This window comes from Ursus americanus, chromosome 23, assembly GCF_024610735.1.
Source record: "Ursus americanus isolate L20-20 chromosome 23, mUrsAme1.1.p, whole genome shotgun sequence".
Taxonomy (NCBI): domain Eukaryota; kingdom Metazoa; phylum Chordata; class Mammalia; order Carnivora; family Ursidae; genus Ursus; species Ursus americanus.
This window is the reverse complement of record NC_142149.1, coordinates 40,858,417-40,876,835: the sequence shown is the minus strand read 5'-3', so window position 1 is coordinate 40,876,835 and position 18,419 is coordinate 40,858,417. Positions and strand designations below refer to the sequence as shown.

General features: G+C 43.6%; 1 protein-coding gene across 3 annotated transcripts in view; it reads left to right on the top strand.

Moving 5' to 3' along the window:
* Window positions 1–255: 255 nt before the first annotated feature.
* FAM222B (family with sequence similarity 222 member B) overlaps window positions 256–18,419 on the top strand; it is a 78,239-nt gene continuing 60,075 nt past the window's right edge. Inside the window, exon 1 of one of the 3 annotated variants that reach the window (XM_087854639.1) lies at window positions 256–3,102. The gene's annotated coding sequence lies outside the window, so the exon portion shown is untranslated. The remainder of the gene's footprint in view (window positions 3,103–18,419) is intronic. The other 2 variants (XM_045773120.2, XM_045773122.2) reach the window with 2 other exon arrangements.

Sequence of the window (18,419 nt, the reverse complement as noted above, 5' to 3'; positions counted from 1 at the left end):
TTGATAAGGCAGTTTATAATATAGTGATTGAGCACAAAGATTACTGAGCCAGATACCCTGGGTTTGATTTTCAGCTCCATTATTTGCTGTGTGACCAGGGCAAGTAACTTCTCTCTCCTTCAATTTCCTTATCTACAAAATAGGGATAGGGTTGGTATGATGATTAAAAGAACTGATATGTATAAAGGACTTAGAACAGTACTTGATACATAGTAAATGTTATTCAAGTGTTTGTTGTTATTATTATATGTCCCCTACTAGACTCTAAGTTCTGTGGGGACAAGGAAAACATATATTACTCACTGCTGTTACCTCCTACACCTACAACAGGATCTAACACATAATGGGTACTCAGTAAATTTTTGTTCAGTGAGTGAATAAATTATGTCTTTCTATAGATAGATTGGCCCTACCTTTGTGGTGTCAACATGGCTGCAGCATCACCAGATTTTACATCTTCTCACATCCAGTTTTCGTTGGAAAGAGCAATGGATTTCCCCTGAAGGAAAGTTCTCTATGTGCATTTTGGCTCTGACTGGGTTACATGCCCATTCCTGAAACAATCATTGTACCTTAGAGAATGTTACATGCTGAATGACTTGGGTTTGGGTTATGTGCTCCATGCCTGGAATGACCTCATCCAAATCACAGGGTCTGAAAATGGAGTGGAGGTGGTTCTCTAAATGATTATCATTGGATATAGTGCGTCGCTACTTGGCAGGAAAAAAAAAAATCTGCCATTCTGCCCTTGGTAAGAAATTCAAGTAGGTTGCGGTGCCTGGCTGGCTGGACTCTTGATCTTGGGGTTGTGAGTTTGAGCCCCACATTGGGTGTAGAGATTACTTAATAATAAATAAACAAATAAGCTTAATAAATAAATAAATCTATATAAAAGAAGAAATTCAAGTAGGGAAATGGTTCAGGAGACCCTTATGGTTCATATATGAGAAGACATACTGTCGGGGCGACTGGCTGGCTCAGTTAGAGTAATGTGCAATTCTTGATCTTGGGGTCATGAGTTCGAGTTCTACACTGGGTATAGAGATTCCTTAAATAAATAAATAAACTTCAAAAACAAAAAAGGAAGATATGTCATCATCATGTAGATTCCAGCAGAGGACTTCATTGGTGGTAGAATTAGGAAAATACAGTTCCCAAAACTTCAGGGTCAGCTTTGGCCCTTTTTTCCCCCCTCTTTTTCACACATCCATTCATCAGAACATAGAGTCAATATTAATTCTTCCCCCTTTCTGGCTCTGCAATTTCCCCATGATGCCAAATGTGCTCTCGTTCCGAAGGGTAATACTTTTGCAAGTAAAGACAACTCTTCCAAGTCACGAGCTAGCTTCTGGGATTGGTCCTGGGCCCCGCCACCCTACTCTGTCAGCAGTTGTATGTTACTCTATATATGTTGAGAGGTTGGGAGGCAGTTCATATATGAGGCATGCACTTTTGTGTAAATTTGCTTTTCTAGGGACTGAATTATGCTAATCTATACACTGTTTTCCCACGGCAACATATAACTATATGTGTAAAAGTCACATGCACCTGATGAGTAAAAAATCTTCCGGTTCCTAGGTGCTACAGGGAGTAACCCTTCATTTCTTAGTGACTTGAGAATTCTATTATATGCATTTTTAAAAAAAGATTTATTTATTTTAGAGCGAGAGAGGAGAACGAGCAGGAGGGACAAAGGGAGAGGGAGAATCTCAAGCAGAATCCGTGTTGAACCTGGAGCCCCACGAGGGGCTCGATCTCACAATCCTGAGATCATGACCTAGCCGAAAACAAGAGTCAGATGTTTAACCGACTGCACCACCCAGGTGCCCCTGTATGCATTTTTAATTAGTAATCTATAATTAGGAATACTAGTGACACTCCATTTTCAGCGATCTCAAACTTTACTGTTGGGCCTATTCTTGCTTCTTTCCAAAATGAGGAAAAAATTTCCTTAGTCTTAAATTAGAAATTTAAACATTAATGTCAGATCCTGAGATCAGGAGTAGCTTTTGCTTTCTCTAGAAGTACAAAGAATTTAACACCTTGGAACTGCCCCCCCCCCTTTGATCTCTTTTTGCCTTACATTTTATCTTGGTCCCTATCTCTCCAAACTCTGAACTGTAGAGGGAAGGCTGGGCTGGAGATGGGATGGGGGTCATGGTAGTAAGGAGAGAGTTTAGTCCTGTGTCTCCTCTTCCCTTCTACTGCAGTGCACTGCTCTCAGTTGTCAAGTCTATACCGAATTTCCAAGACTCAATTAAGCCTAGTCTTTTGTTTGGCTATGCCAAGGCAGCACAATGATCTTGGAGCTGATGGTTGGGTCTCCATGGGCTAAAGGTCTAGTTTTTGTTTACCAGTTTGCACAAGGGCCAGGCTTCATAGTGAGAGCTGGAAAGTAGGGGACTATTAGCCTGCAAGTCCCTCGATGGCACATATGAGATGCCTAGAACATTTTTGTCCAATAAACACTATGCGCTTGATAAACAGACTGAACTTATTGTCCCAAAGTTCAGTGCAGTCACCGCCTTGACAACATCCTTGGGGCTTCTGAGCACCTCCTGGCCAGTAGTGTGTTCTCGGATGTCAACGTTGCCTTTTACACAATTAGCCCCAATGCATTCTAGATGTGATCGTCTTCTTGAAAAGAAATCCCAAGCTCATTATCAGTCACCTGACAGCACCTGCATTCAGGCCTTTAAGTGCAAGTAGGATCCAGAATCTTAAAAGTATCATTATGTCTGTGGCTCCTTACAGGCATCGCGGTCCAAGCGTTTAGTAACCCAGGCAAGGTAATCCAGAGGTCTTGGACCTAGGGTCAGCCGTCAAAGCCTGTAAGCCTAACCAGTCCTCGAGGCCAGCGGCCATGTCCACCTGACACCCGGGGGTCCAGAGCATCAGGCACTGAGGAAGACGCCTCGGCGCGGGCTGCGCAGGCGCGGGCGTCCGTAGAGGGCCCCGGCACTCCAGGCTGCGCAGGCGCATCAGCGGCTCCCGGCGAGTCCCGACGGCGACGGCGGCTACTGAGCGGCCGGGGCGTGGAGCAGCGGTGGCGGCGGCGGGCGGCAACGGAGCAGCCATGAGGGCCGGGCCCAGTCACCGACAGTGAGTGATGGTAGAAGAGGGGTGGGCGGCGGGAGAGAAGAGGGGTGGCCTGGTGGAAGGATACCTTGGCTTGGGGGGGGGGGTCGGCTCTGCCTGTCGGAGGCGAAGGGGCGTGGGGGAGGGACAGTTTGAGGTGATGATGGGAGAATTTGGGGCATAGGTGGCCGGATCGCCCGCGCCAGGGCTGGGCAGCTTGGCGGAGGGGAGGAGGTGAGTGCTGCAGAGTGAAGGAGCCCACGGCAGGGGCAGTGTCCCGCGCTTCCCCGTTTGTCATCGTCCCTTCCCCCAGGAGCTTTCGGTCGCCTCTCCCTTTCCGCTTCTTTCAGAGAATGGTCGCGGGGGGAGGGTGGTGGAGGATGAAAGCCCTGCTGGAGCTGAAGAAGCTAACTCTGATCCAGGCAGGGAAGGGCCGGTCGCCCGGAGTCATGGGCTTTTCTGGGTGGAGGATGGGAGTCAGGAGCCCTCTGTTTAAAGCTGGGAGGGATCTAGGGAAAAAAGCTAGGGGCTTAGGGTCTGACAGGTTCGAAACCACGTCCACCATTGATAAAGCTGATAGATAACCTTGGGCAGGTCCCACTTAACCTTTCTGAATCTCTGAAAGATGCAGCGCCTCAGTGGGCTCTTGCGAGCATCATGGATGTGATTGAGATTGTTGATGAAAACTGTAAATTGTAGGTACTATGCCGATGATACTGTATCACCAACAATATTACGGGATTTTCGACCTTACCGTTATTAGTAGAATGATTGATTTCTTTGTCAAGGCGAACGAAGCATATTGTTTGTAAAACCTCACTAGGCGCATATGTGCGTTCTACGTAGGCACGGTAGATCATGTGCAAAAATACCAGTTTGCGATGTGACTAATTAGCCATCAGACTCGTGTAGGAAAAATACCATACTCTTGGGCATTTTTACAGATGGTGTGTAGCTCCTTACTCAAGAGGAAGGAAATAGAGAATGGAGGGCCAATCTGTTTAATGCTTTTAGAACATAGCTCACTCACGTTCCTCGTCTTGTAACACAGTTGGTACTATTGTGCTTTATTATGAGTGGAGAAAACTAGTTTGAGACAAGCTGGGAGGGCCGCACAATGAGGGATGTGCAAATACAATTTGTTATTTTTAAATTGTAAAAAAAGTTTTCTTTTGCAAGGGAGTTTCTGGTTGCCCCAGGGCCCTGTCTCTGAGGTCAGATAAGCATATAGCAGCTTTTCAGCTCCACTTTTTGTTACCCTGCGTGTGGAACCTCCAGGGTGGAGTGTCTCTCAGAGAAAGACAGAAGCAGCTGTGCAAGAGCCCAAGAGGTGGCTGGTTCTTTTCTGAGAGGCTGAAGGAGCACTCCTGAGGCTTTGTTGTTGTTCTTGTTGTTATTTAGGGTAGACAAAGCAGAGGACAGAGTTAAACCGTGTGCTTCTAGAGAGAGAAAATGACTTTCTAGCCACAGCTTTTCAAAGAGGTGAAACTTCTTTCAAAAGGACATAAGGAGACGGATGCTTTAGCTTTGTTGGCTATGAAGATTGATTGAAAGCTTGAAATGGCGAGGCCTTTTGGAAATTAGTGATTTGTCTTTCATCTGAGCAAAGGTAGGGAGTGGCTGTACTAGATCCTTGAAGATTCACAGATAAGAACAGTGAATTATTTTATAGGAATGGGGGAAATGAACCCTAGTTGTCTTTAACTTCTCCATCTGGTAAAACGTGTTTTACCTCTCTTTCCTGGAAATGCACAGTGATATATTATTTTTAATTTTTTGCTCTAGTTCCTTGGCTTTCCCAGTAACTATCCATAACACCATAACACTGATTATCCTTTTTTTTTTAAACGGTAGTTTTAAAAAGAAAGCACTTGTTACTCTTGTCATATGTCATTTACAGAATGCAAATTTATTCTGTTTTTTACTTCCACACGGAAGATGAAGTAGAGGTATAAAATGTTAGAGCTGGCCTGGTTGTCTTATTTTATTTTAGTAATTGGACGTTTATTTTTAATTTTGGTAATGTATTTTTCCCTCTACTGGAAATTTCCATCGGTTCAAACAAGTCCATAATGCCGCCTGTGTTATGTTAAAATGATAGAGGTTTGTTCAGCTGTGATGAGAATTTCCTGTCCTTTTCTCTATTCTTTTTCCTATTTGTGGTTATTTTTATGTAGTAGATGACTGTTACCAAATGCAGAGTCTTCCCCTGGGGGAGATAAAGGGCATGGTCAGTGCTTTGATTACCTGTTGTGTGAGCAATCTGTCTAAAGTGGGGATGCAAAGGGGAGCCTGGGTGGCACAGTCCCTTAAGGGTCTGACTCTTGGTTTCAGCTCAGGTCATGATCTCAGAGTCCTGAGATCAAAAGCCTGCACGGCACTCAGCGGGGGGTTTGCTTGGGATGCTTTCCGGAAACTCCCTCTCCCCTCCTGCTTGTGCTTGCGCTCTGTCTCCAATAAATAAATCCTTGTTTTTTATTTTTTATTTTTTTAAAAGATTTTATTTATTTATTTGACAGAGAGAGTGAGAGAGCACAAGCAGGGGGAGCAGCAGAGGGAGAGGGAGAAACAGGCTCCCCGCTGAGCAGGGTGCCTGATGTGGGACTCGATCCCAGGACCCTGGGATCATGACCTGCGCCAAAGGCAGACGCTTCTCTGACTGAGAACCCAGGTGCCCCCAAATAAACAAATCTTTAAAAAAATGAAATATTCTAACAACAGTAAATAAAAACAAAGTGGGGATGTAGGGACTTCTCATGAATCTCTGAGATAGCTAAAATAAAAGGAATTAATGGTTACTAGCTCCTTTTTCTTCTGACAAAATTTTTATTTTATTTTATTTTATTTACTTATTGGAGGAAGAGAGACAGAGATAGGGAGAGCAATAGCGGAGAGTAGAGGGAGAAGCAGGCTCCCTGCTCAGCGGAGCTCCATCCCAGAACCCTGGGATCATGACCTGAGCCAAACGCAGACACTTAACTGACTGAGCCACCCAGGCACCCCTATTCTGATGAAATTAATAATTTTTTAAAAAGTATCTCATACCTCAGGGGAAACTATTTATTTACTTACTTACTTAGTTACTTACTTAGTAGGCTCCACACCCAGCATGGAGCCCAACTCAGGGCTTGAACTCAAGGCCCTGAGATCAAGCGTCAGACCCTTAACCAACTGAGCCACCGAGGTGCCCCAGGGGAAGACTTCTTAAAACAGTCTATTTAAAAACAAAATTATGGTGTTACAAAATAAAAACAAAACTAAGGTGTTTTTACCTCTCTCTTTTTTACTTTGAATATTTGCTTGTGAACAGAATCTTTGTTCCTTTAGAGCCCTTTTGATCTTGCCATCTATTCCTTAACTGAAGTGTCTTTTGTGATATTTTCACAGCTGCTGTGATAATTGAGCACAAAGGTTTTTTGTTGTTTGTTTTTTGTCAGTTGTTTGGTTTTTGACAGAGCGCTAAAAACTTTAAAGGAGGGCTATATGAGAAGATGTTAAAAAGGAAAAGTAAAGAGGAAAGCAGATTTAATTTAGTGAATTTATAGGTGGTTCTGATGTTTGGAGGATGAAGGATTCAAGAATGTATATATGATTCAGAGTCGCCTCTTGAGGACCAGGTTTTGCTTCTCAGTGTTTAGCACAGTGCATAGTTGTCCTACGAGTAATTGCTCATTAAATATTTGCTGAATCGGGGTGGGGGGAGCCTGGGTAGCTTGGTCAGTTGTCTGACTTTTAATTTCAGCTCAGGTCACGATCTCAGGGCTGTGAGATCGAGCCCCTGTTGGGCTGGTACTCAACAGGGGTCTCCTTGAGATTCTTTCCCTCTCCCTCTGCCCCTCCCCTGGCTCTCTCGGCTGTGCTTGGTGTCTCTCTCTCTCTCTCTCTCAAATAAATAAATCTTTAAGAAAATATTTGCTGAATGGAAAAATTATAACCAATATAAATCATAACCAGCAAACATGAGTTCAAATCTTCTGCAACTTTGTGTCTCTTTGAATGAGCTTACCTATGTTTCTTTGCCTCAGTTTCTTCATCTATAATAACTGTACTTACTGCACGGGTTGTTGTGAGGGTTAACTGTGTAAGTACATGTAAAATGTTTAGGATAGTACTTAATACTTAGTAAATGCTAAATAAATACTGTGCAACTAGTATTTGTTGGATGCACACTCTTTTTGTGCCCAAATCTATGCTGGTCAGAGGTGTTTATAATGTAGCCCCTGCCCTCTCAGTTCACAGTTTAGCAGAGGAAACAAAGTATGTAAAGTAATCATTACAGACTGTAATACCTTATTTCATCAGATCTGTGATGCCAATGATTGTAAGGCTCGCAATTACTTCAACAGGAAAGAAAAAAGAAATGCTTCTAATGAGACTGGCATACCTTCAGTTGTAAGGTATGTCCTGTTTTCAGAGAATTGTGAGAAGGAAAGTATGTCTTAGAACTGATGAAATACAGGGGCACCTGGGTGGCTCAGTCGGTTAAGTGTCTGCCTTCGGGCTTACGTCATGATCTCAGGGTCCTGGGATCGAGCCTGGTTTCCAGCTCCCTGCTCAGCGGAGAACCTGCTCCTCTGTCTCCCTCTGCCTGCGGTTCCACTGTTTGTGCATGCGTGCGCACTCTCTCTCTCAAATAAATAAATAAAATCCTTTTTTTTAAAAGATTTTATTTATTTATTCGACAGAGATAGAGACAGCCAGCGAGAGAGGGAACACAAGCAGGGGGAGTGGGAGAGGAAGAAGCAGGCTCCTAGCGGAGGAGCCTGATGTGGGGCTCGATCCCAGAACGCCGGGATCACGCCCTGAGCCGAAGGCAGACGCTTAACCGCTCTGCCACCCAGGCGCCCCGATAAATAAAATCTTTTAAAAAATTGATGAAATACAGTAAGTGCTCTACTAGAGGGAGGTACAACTTGTGAGAGTTGATGGAAGGCTGGGTGCGGGTATTGTCAGTAAAGGCCCGTTGCATAACCTGTGTGATAATGCCCTCACAGATGGACAAGGAGGATGGGGCATTCCAAGCAGATAGTAAAGTCTGAAAGTGGGAAGGGAGAGGGCATTATTGATGTGCACCGCCATTTCAGGGCAAGGAGGAGGAGGAAATGAGCTAAGACTTTGGCAGAGTAACATTGTATAATGCAGCAGAGCAGGACAGGAAGCTTGGAATATTTTCAGGAGAGACATGAGCCTAATTCTTGGATTTCAACTCCTAAAACGTAATAACAACTCTAAAAAGATGATACTAATATATTAAAATGGGAAGTGAGAGTAGTGTGAGAAGCAAAGTGGCCAGAGGAAGGGTTGAAGCTTCACAGCTGACCAGAGTGGGGATAAGTGTGAAGTCACTGTACTCATGGTGAGAGGTGAATGCTTTCTCAGCAGAGAAGTGTTTAATCTATTTCTGTCTTTTCACTGCCTATCAAGGTCTCGATTATGTCCCTTTTAGAGCTTTGTAACTTAGAATGACAAGAAATGCAACTCAAAAGGAAAACTGCTAAATTTTCTTTATTAAAAATGCATTTAGGGGGCGCCTGGGTGGCGCAGTCGTTTAGTGTCTGCCTTTGGCTCAGGGCGTGATCCCAGCGTTCTGGGATCGAGCCCCACATCAGGCTCCTCCACTAGGAGTCTGCTTCTTCCTCTCCCACTCCCCCTGCTTGTGTTCCCTCTCTCGCTGTCTGTCTCTGTCAAATAAGTAAATAAAATCTTTAAAAAAAAATAAATAAAAATGCATTTAGGGGCACCTGGGTGACTCTGTCGGTTCAGCATCTGCCTTTGGCTCAGGTCATGATCCCAGGGTCCTGGGACTGAGCCCTGAGTCGGGTGCCCTTGCTCAGTGAGGAGTCTGCTTCTTTTTCTGCCCCTCCCCGCTGCTTGTGCTCATGCTCTCTTTCTCTCTCTCAAATAATTAAGTAAAATCTTTTAAAAAATGCATTTTATTTTATTTTATTATTTTTTTAAGCTTTTATTTATTTGAGAGAGAGAGAAAGAGCACACAAGCAGGGGGAGGGGCAGGCAGAGGGAGGGGGAGAAGCAGGCTCCCCGCCGAGCAGGGAGCCTGATGCGGGGCTTGATCCCAGGACCCCAGGACCCCAGGATCATGATCTGAACAGAAGGCAGACGCTCAACCAACTGAGCCACTCTGGCGTCCCTATTTTTATTTTACTTATTTACTTTTTAAAGTTTCAATTATTTAAGTAATCTCTGTATCCAACGTGGGGCTCGAACTCATAACCCCAAGATCAGGAGTCACGTGCCCTTCCAACTGAACCAGCTAGGCACCCCTAAAAATGCGTTTATTTGTTTATTTATTTTAAAATATTTTATTTATTTATTTGACAGAGACAGTGAGAGAGGGATACAAGCAGGGGAAGTGGGGAGAGGGAGAAGCAGGTTTCCTGCTGAGCACGGAGCCGGAGGCCGGGCTCAATCCCAGCACCCTGGGATCATGACCTGAGCTGAAGACAGCCGCTTAACAACTGAACCACCCAGGCTTCCCTATTTATTTTTTTTAGGTAGGCTCCAGGCCCAGTGTGGGGCCCAGTGTGGGGCTTAAACTCATGACCCTGACTGAGATCAAGACCTGAGCTGAGACCAAGAGTCATACACTTAACTGACTGAGTCACTCAGGTGCCCCTAAAAATGCATTTAATACAAGGAGGGTAGTAAGTTGCCAGATTTAAGGTTCAATTATAAAATGGTGGTTTAGTATAACAGTGTATTGTACTGTTTCATGGGAAAATATAGGTCATTTAAGGAGTGGTTTAAAAGACTTAATTACTAATTTTCTGGCAACTAACCCTGAAGCTTGTAGGGAAAAATATGAAAAACTAGAAATAGCATGAGCATGAGTTTGTGTGGCGTCTTTTTCTTTTCACCAGTAAACCAAAACTAGGTTTGAATGTCTTAAGCTTTTTGGTCTCTGGTCTCATTAAAAAATGTTAGAGTTGATCTTTTCAGCAGTCAAATTCAGCAGACATTCAAGTGCCTACTGTGTGTTAGGCATTGTGTTAGGCACTAGAGTTAAAATATGAATAACATAATCCTTGTTTGTAAGGAGTGCATTTTATTTTTTAGAGGCTCTGTGCTCATCATTGCTCATCATGGGGCTTGAGCTCATGACACCAAGATTACGAGTTGCATGCTCTACCAACTGAGCCAGCCAGCTGCCCCTAAAGAGTGCACATTTTTTGAAAGATTTTAATTAATGTGTTTATTTTTTAAAAATTTTTTAAAGATTTATTTATTTATTTATTCGATAGAGATAGAGACAGCCAGCGAGAGAGGGAACACAAGCAGGGGGAGTGGGAGAGGAAGAAGCAGGCTCATAGCAGAAGAGCCTGATGTGGGGCTCGATCCCATAACGCCGGGATCACGCCCTGAGCCGAAGGCAGACGCTTAACCGCCGTGCCACCCAGGCGCCCCTATTTTTTAATTTTTAAAAAATATTTATTTATTTATTTTAGAGAGAGAGTGTGCAGTGGGGAAGGGGCAGAGGGAGAGGGAGAGAGACTCTCAAGCAGACTGCTGAGTCGGGAGCCGTATTCCGGGCTCGATCTAACGACCCTAACATCATGACCTGAGCTGAAACTAAGAGTCCGACGCTCGACGGACTCAGCCAACCAGGCGCCTCAGAGTCATTTGGGTTTTAAAGAATGAATAAAATTTGGCTGCTTCAGCAAAAAAGAATTAGAGATGATAGTGTTTCAAATACAGAGAACAGCTTGCACAAGGGTACCGAGGTATATGAGTATGGACATGTGGGCCAGTGGTTTAATGTGGCTAGATCATGGGGCATGAGGAAGGAATGGAAAGAAGTGAGGTGAAAGATGATTTGGAGCCCCATTGTGGATGGCCTTGGTGAGGGGTCTGAATTTTATTTTGTAGATACTAGGGAGTTATTGGAGAGTTTTAAGCCAGGTAAGGAACATGTTCATATCACTGTGTAAGAAAAGTAACACTGTTGGCAGTGTGGAAGTTAGATTTTCAAGGGTGAAATTGGCTGTAGGGAGACTAGTTTGTAATGAGACTGGTGTGATGATCACTTTAGAGATATTGAAGATCTCAATTACAGTAGTAAACGGTGGAACTGTAGACAGGTTAAAGAGCTTTTAAGGAGACTGACCAGAAGGATCTTGCTGACTTTATGTTGGGGAGTGTGTAAGGGAGAAGGAGTTATCAGAGATGGATTTGAAATTGCTTGCTTGGGCAGCTAAGTGGATGGTGATGTCATTAACCAAGGTAGGAAATACAGGGGTAAGACGGTGTTACATTTGAGGGAAAATGATTTTGATTTTGGTATATTAGATTTGAGGTGTCAGGAAAATCCAGGAGCAAATGTCCAATAGGCTTCTGGATGTTTGGGTCTTGAGTTTAGTAGAAAAGTTCAGAGTGGAGATACAGATCTAGAAATCATTCGAGTATAAGTAAGAGTTAAAGTCAGTGTGATTACCTTGTGAGTCTGTGTTCCAGTTGCTTTATATGTTCATTCACATTATCTTTAGAGTGCATGCACAAGCAGAGGGGTGAGGCAGAGGGAAAGGGAGAAGCAGGCTCCCTGTTGAGCAGGGAGCCGGACACAGGGCTTGATCCCACAGTTTCGGGATCATGACCTGAGCTGAAGGCAGATGCTTAACCGACTGAGCCACCCAGGTGCCCCATTTTTCCATTTAAAAATTTTTAAAAATTTATTCATTTATGTAATTTCTACACCTCCCCAACATGGGTCTTGAACTCATGACCCTGAGATCGAGTTGCATGCTCTACCAACTGAGCCAGCCAGGCTCCCCAGTGAAATTTCTTTTTCTTTTTGTTTTTCTTTTTCTTTTTTCTTTTCTTTTCTTTCTTTCTTTTTTTTTTTTTTTTAAGATTTTATTTATTTATTTGACAGAGAGAGACAGCTAGGGAGAGAGGGAACACAAGCAGGGGGAGTGGGAGAGGAAGAAGCAGGCTCACAGCAGAGGAGCCCGACGTGGGGCTCGATCCCATAACGCCGGGATCACGCCCTGAGCCGAAGGCAGACGCCCAACCGCTGTGCCACCCAGGCGCCCCTTTTCTTTTCTTTTCTTTTCTTTTCTTTTCTTTTCTTTTCTTTTCTTTTCTTTTCTTTTCCCTTTCCTTTCCTTTCCTTTCCTTTTTTTCTTTTTTTTTCCTTTCCCTCCCTCCCTCCCTCCCTCCCTCCCTCCCTTCTTTCTTTCCTTCCTTCCTTCCTTTCTTCCTTCTCCATACCCAATGTGGAGCTTGAACTCACTGAGATCAAGAGTCACATGCCCTACCGACTGAACCAGCCAGGTGCTCCAAAAACTGCCTTTTCTAACATCAGTTCTATTATAAATGTGGAGGGAAAAGGAATCTATTCCACTGAATACCTCTGATTAGAAACTAGATGGTTTTTATGAACTAGAACCTCAGCGGATTTGGTTTGAAGACCACAGGACAGTTTTGAGCCAGTGCCAGGTTAGTTCAGAGTTGGGATTAGGAACTCAAGCCAACTAACTGTCTAGCTGTCTGCTACCCCCTAGCTTTTTCACCAGTTATGTAAGAACTGAAAACACTGAAATAAATATACCTGATGGTAAGTGAAAGATACACATGCTTTTGTTGCTTTCTGGACGGACAGTTTGGTGTGATTTAGGTGCTTTTTTTGTTGTTTATGATTTTGAAATAAAAGCAGAAACATGTTTTATGAAAGGAAGGAATATGCGGAGTATCTAAAGTTGTTGGTTGATTTTAGCTAAACATTTTAATATTGACATTAAACAGGATGTCTGGCTTTGACAGGAAAATCAAATGCTTGGAATCGCAGACATCCCTAGGGTCTCAACTTGATTCAGGGCTTAACTAACTCCCCATACTTCTCCTCTTCTCCCTTTCCTTGGGGAGTTAAAGTTAAGAGAAAATTAATTCTCTAGATAGGTTTTCTTTTTACCTCTTTAGTATGGAAAATTTCAAATAAATGCAAGAGTAGACATCAGTATAACGAATCCCTATCACTCTGCTACAGTAATTGTCAACCGTGCCAATCTTGTGTTATCTCTGTTGCTCCTACCCACTAACCCACCCACCCTAGGTATTTTTAAACAAATCCCAGATTCAAAAATTAATAAATATTTCTGTGTATATCTCTAAAAGGTAAGGATTAAAAGAAAAATCCCACAAAAAGTAACAAGCATTTTTAAGTTTAATTTAATTTTGAATTTTTTAGTTTTTTTTTTTTTTTTAAAGATTTTATTTATTTATGTGACAGAGAGACAGCCAGCGAGAGAGGGAACACAGCAGGGGAGTGGGAGAGGAAGCAGGCTCCCAGCGGAGAAGCCCGATGTGGGACTCGATCCCGGAACGCCGGGATCACGCCCTGAGCCGAAGGCAGATGCTTAACGACTGCGCCACCCAGGCGCCCCTGAATTTTTTAGTTTTTTAAAGATTTTATTTATTTATTTGACAGAGATAGAAAGAGAGCACAAGCAGGGGGAGAGGGAGAAGCAGGCTCCCAATGCGAGTGATCCCAGGACCCCGGGATTACTACCTGAGCCTTAACCAGCTGAACCATCCAGGCACCCCAAGATTTTATTTTTAAGTAATCTCTAGACACAGTGTGGGGCTCGAACGTACAACCCTGAGAGCAAGAGTTGCATGCTGTACTGACTGAGCCAGCCGGCGCGCCTAACAAGCATTTCTTTCTTTTTTTTAAGATTTTATTTATTTATTCATTCGGCAGAGATAGAGACAGCCAGCGAGAGAGGGAACACAAGCAGGGGGCGTGGGAGAGAAAGAAGCAGGCTCATAGTGGAGGAGCCCAATGTGGGGCTCGATCCCACAACGCCGGGATCACGCCCTGAGCCGAAGGCAGACGCCCAACTGCTGTGCCACCCAGGCGCCCCAGTGCCACCCAGGCGCCCCCTAACAAGCATTTCTTAATACCATCAATTATCTAGTTTTCACATTTCCCCCGTTATACCAATAATTTTTCAACTGTTTATTGAAACAGTATCCAAATAAGATCCATACATTATGGTTTTCTTATGTCTGTTGTTTAGCTTTATTTTTTATTTTTATTTTTTAAAGATTTTATTTATTTATTTGACAGAGAGGCAGCGAGAGAAGGAACACAAGCAGGGGGAGTGGGAGTGGGAGAGGGAGAAGCAGACTTCCTGCTGAGCAGGGAGCCCAATGTGGGGCTCGATCCCAGAACGCTGGGATCATGACCTGAGCTGAAGGCAGACGCTTAACGACTAAGCCACCCAGGCGCCCCTGTTGTTTAGCTTTTAATCTGTATGTCTGTCCTCCATTTCTTCATGTATTTATTGAAGATCTCTTTAAAAGCTGCTATCACTCCTTTTTGTCTGCAAAGTAAGATACCCCTTTTTCAGCTTTCTTCCTTTCTTGCTGTCTTTCAAAGCAACAGGTCATTCAAAACAAAGATTTATGCATTGCCCACTTTGTGCTAGGAGCTAAGAAGTAGCTAATGTAGTCAACTCCTGCCCACCCAGGGTTTATGTCCTGATGGGAGAAACAAAGTTAACTGTCAGTTACAGAATACAACATATTAAGAGTGATGTTAGAAGACTTCTGGGTTCAGTGGAAACATGTTAACCCTTAATCTATATTTGGGGGATCAAGAAAGGCTTGTGGATGGAGGAATGTCCAAGGTAAGACCTGAAGGATGAGTAGGAATTGGATGAGGAATGAGGGAAGCTTGCTGACAACAGAGGGACCATTGTTTGTAACAAACACAGGAAGTTTGTAGTGCCTGAGTGGCTCAGTTGGTTAAACCTCCGACTTTGGCTCAGGTCACAATCTTAGTGTCTTGGGATCGAGCCCTGCCTGGGGCTCTACACTCAGCATGGTGTCTGCTTGAGGATTCTCTCTTTCTCCCCATGCCCCTTCCCCTGTTGGTGCACGTGGGCGCGTGCTCTCTCTTTCTCTCTTTCATAAATAAATAAAATCTTTGGGAAAAAAGAAACACGCAAGAGTGGCACCTGGGTAGCTCAGTTGGTTAATCATCTGCCTTTGGCTCAGGTCATGATCCCGGGATCCTGGGATCAAGTCCCGCATCAGGCTCCCTGCTCATCGGGGAGCCTGCTTCTCCCTCTCCCTCTGCCACTTCCACTGCTTATGCTCTATCACCTTCTCTCTGTCAAATAAATAAAATCTTTAGCAAAAAAGAAAAAAAGATTAGGGGCGCCTGGGTGGCTCAGTGGTTAAGTGTCTGCCTTCGGCTCAGGGCGTGATCCTGGCATTATGGGATCGAGCCCCACATCAGGCTCCTCCGCTGGGAGCCTGCTTCTTCCTCTTCCACTCCCCCTGCTTGTGTTCCCTCTCTCGCTGGCTGTCTCTCTCTGTCAAATAAATAAATAAAATCTAAAAAAAAAAAAAAAAAAGAAAAAAGATTAAAAAATCTAAGAAGTTTAACATTTATATTTTCACTATTTGAAGTAAATAGCATGTCTTTTAGGAGAATTGGGTTTTCAACTTTATTGTATCATATATATATTTATATATTTATTATATATATATATATTTTTAAAGATTTTATTTATTTATTTGAGAGAGCGAGAGAAAGTGAGTGCACAGGGGTGGGGGGGGGCCAGAAGCAGACTCCCCACTGAGCAGGGAGCCGAGCTTGGGGCTCCACCCCAGGACCTGGAGATCACCACTCCAGCTGAAGGCAGATGCTCAACTGACTGAACCACCCTGGCATCCCTGTACCATATAATAATACATATCTTTATACAAAGTATTTTTCTTTCTTTTTTTAAAGATTTTGCTTGTTTTTTTTTTGTTTGTTTGTTTTGGTTTGTTTGTTTTTTTACGATTTTATTTATTTGAGAGAGAGCACGCACGAACGGGGTGGGGGAGGGATAGAGGGAAAGGAACAAGCAGACTCCCTGCTGAGCAGTGAGCCTGATGCAGGACTTGATCCCAGGACCCTGGGATCATGACCTGAGCCGAAGGCAGACACTTAACCAACTGAGCCACCCAGGCACCCCTATCTGTCTGTCTGTCTGTCTGTCTGTCTATCTATCTATTTATCTATCTATTTTTCCTATTTATTTTAAGGATTTTTTTTTTTTTTGGTTTTATTGTAAGTCATGTCTACACCCAACATGGGGCTAGAACTCACAACCCCAAAATCAAGAGTCACATGCTCCATGGACGCTCAGCCAGCCAGACACAACTATACAGAGTGTTTTTCTTTCCTTCTGCACAACTTAGGAAATCCCAGAGCAGCTGTGCAAGTAAAAAAATCAGAACCTTAAAAAATAAACATACGATTTCCAACCTTTACAATATCGTCATCATCTTTGTTAAAGTAATCCTAGGCAGCTTATCCCCACCTAAAAGTAGACACTTTTGCAGAAGGTTTAAAAAAGTCTTTGACAGCTGATTGTAAAATTTATATAGAAAGGCAGAGGGACCAAGATAGCCAAAACAATTTTGAAAAAGGACAACGAAGTTGGAAGATTCATACTGCCTGATTTCAAGACTTAGTAGACAGGTACGATAATCAAGACAGTCTGGTATTGGCAAAAGGATAGTTTGACAGATCAATGAACAAAATAGAAAGTCCAGAAATAGACCCACACTATTAAATATAGTCATTTGATTTCTGACAGAGGTGCAAAGGCAAGTCAAAGGAGAAAAGATAGAGTTCTTCTTGGGGCACCTGGGTGGCTCAGTCGGTTAAGTGTCTGCCTTCCGCTCAGGTCATGATGCCAGGGTCTTGGGATCGAGTACCGCATCGGGCTCCCTGCTCAGCGGAGAGCCTGCTTCTCCCTCTCCCTCTGCCTGCCATTCCCCCTGCTTGTGCTCTGTCTGTGAAATAAATACATTAAAAAAAATTTAACAAAGATAGAGCTCTTCTCGACAATGAATTGTTGGAACAACTAGATATCTTTAAGTTAAAAAAAAAAGAAAAAATGTACCTCAACCTATACATCATACCATTTGTAAAAATTAACTCAAAATCGGTCACAGACCTAAATGTAAAATGGAAAACTATAAAATATTTTAAATAAAACTGGAGAAAATCTTTGTTTCCTTGAGTCAGGTAAAGCGGTCTTAGATACAACACCAAAAACAAGATCCATGAAACTAAAAAAAGAATTGATAAACTGGGCTTCATCAAAATTTGAAACTTTTACTCTGCAAAAGATACTGTTAAGTGAATGAAAAGTCAGACAAGGGGCTTGGCTGGCTTAGTTGGTAGAGCACGTGACTCTTGATCTCAGCGTCATGAGTTTGAGCCCCATGTTGGGCATGGAGCTTACCTTAAAAGAAAAAAAAGTAGGGGCGCTGGGTGGTTCAGTCGTTAAGTGTTTGTCTTTGGCTCAGGGCGTGATCCCAGGGTCCTAGGATCGAGCTCTGCATTGGGCTCCCTGCTCCGCTGGGAGCCTGCTTCTCCCTCTTCTGCTGCTGCTGCTCCCTCCTGCTTGTGTTCCCTTTCCTGCTGGCTGTCTCTCTCTCTGTCAAATAAATAAATAAAATCTTAAAAAAAAAAAAAAGTGAAAAAAGAAAGGAGAAGACACAGATGGGGAGAAAATATTTGCAAGTCATATATCAGACATGCATAGACCCATATCTAGAATGTATAAAGAACTCAAAGCTCATCAAGAAGCAAACAGCATGGGGCGCCTGGGTGGCGCAGTCGTTAAGCGTCTGCCTTCAGCTCAGGGGGTGATCCCAGCATTCCGGGATCGAGTCCCACATCGGGCTCCTCCGCTGGGAGCCTGCTTCTTCCTCTCTCACTCCCCCTGCTTGTGTTCCCTCTCTCGCTGGCTGTCTCTCTGTCACATAAATAAATAAAATCTTAAAAAAAAAAAAAAGCAAACAGCAGCATAAAAAAATGAGTGAAAGATTTGAATAGGGGCACCTGGGTGGCTCAGTCAGTTAAGCCTCTGACTTTTTTTTTTTTTTTAATTTTATTTATTTGACGGGGTGGGGGCACAGGCAGGGGGGAGCAGCAGAAGAAGAGGGAGAAGCAGGCTCCCTGCTGATAAGGGAGCCTGATGTGGGGCTCGATCCCAGGACCCCAGGGATCATGACCTGAACCGAAGGCAGATGCTTAACTGACTGAGCCACCCAGGCGCCCCTAATTTTATTTATTATGTTCCATTAGCCAACATATGGTACATCATTAGTTTTTGATGTAGTGTTCAACGATTCATTAGTTGCATATAACACCCTGTGCTTATCACAACACATGCCCTTCTCAATACCCATCACCCAGTTACCCCATCCCCCCACCCCCTCCTTCTGTAACCCTCAGTTTGTTTCCTGGCGTCCAGTCTCTCATGGTTTGTCTCCCTCTCTGATTTCTTCCCAGTTTTCCCTCCCTTCCCCTG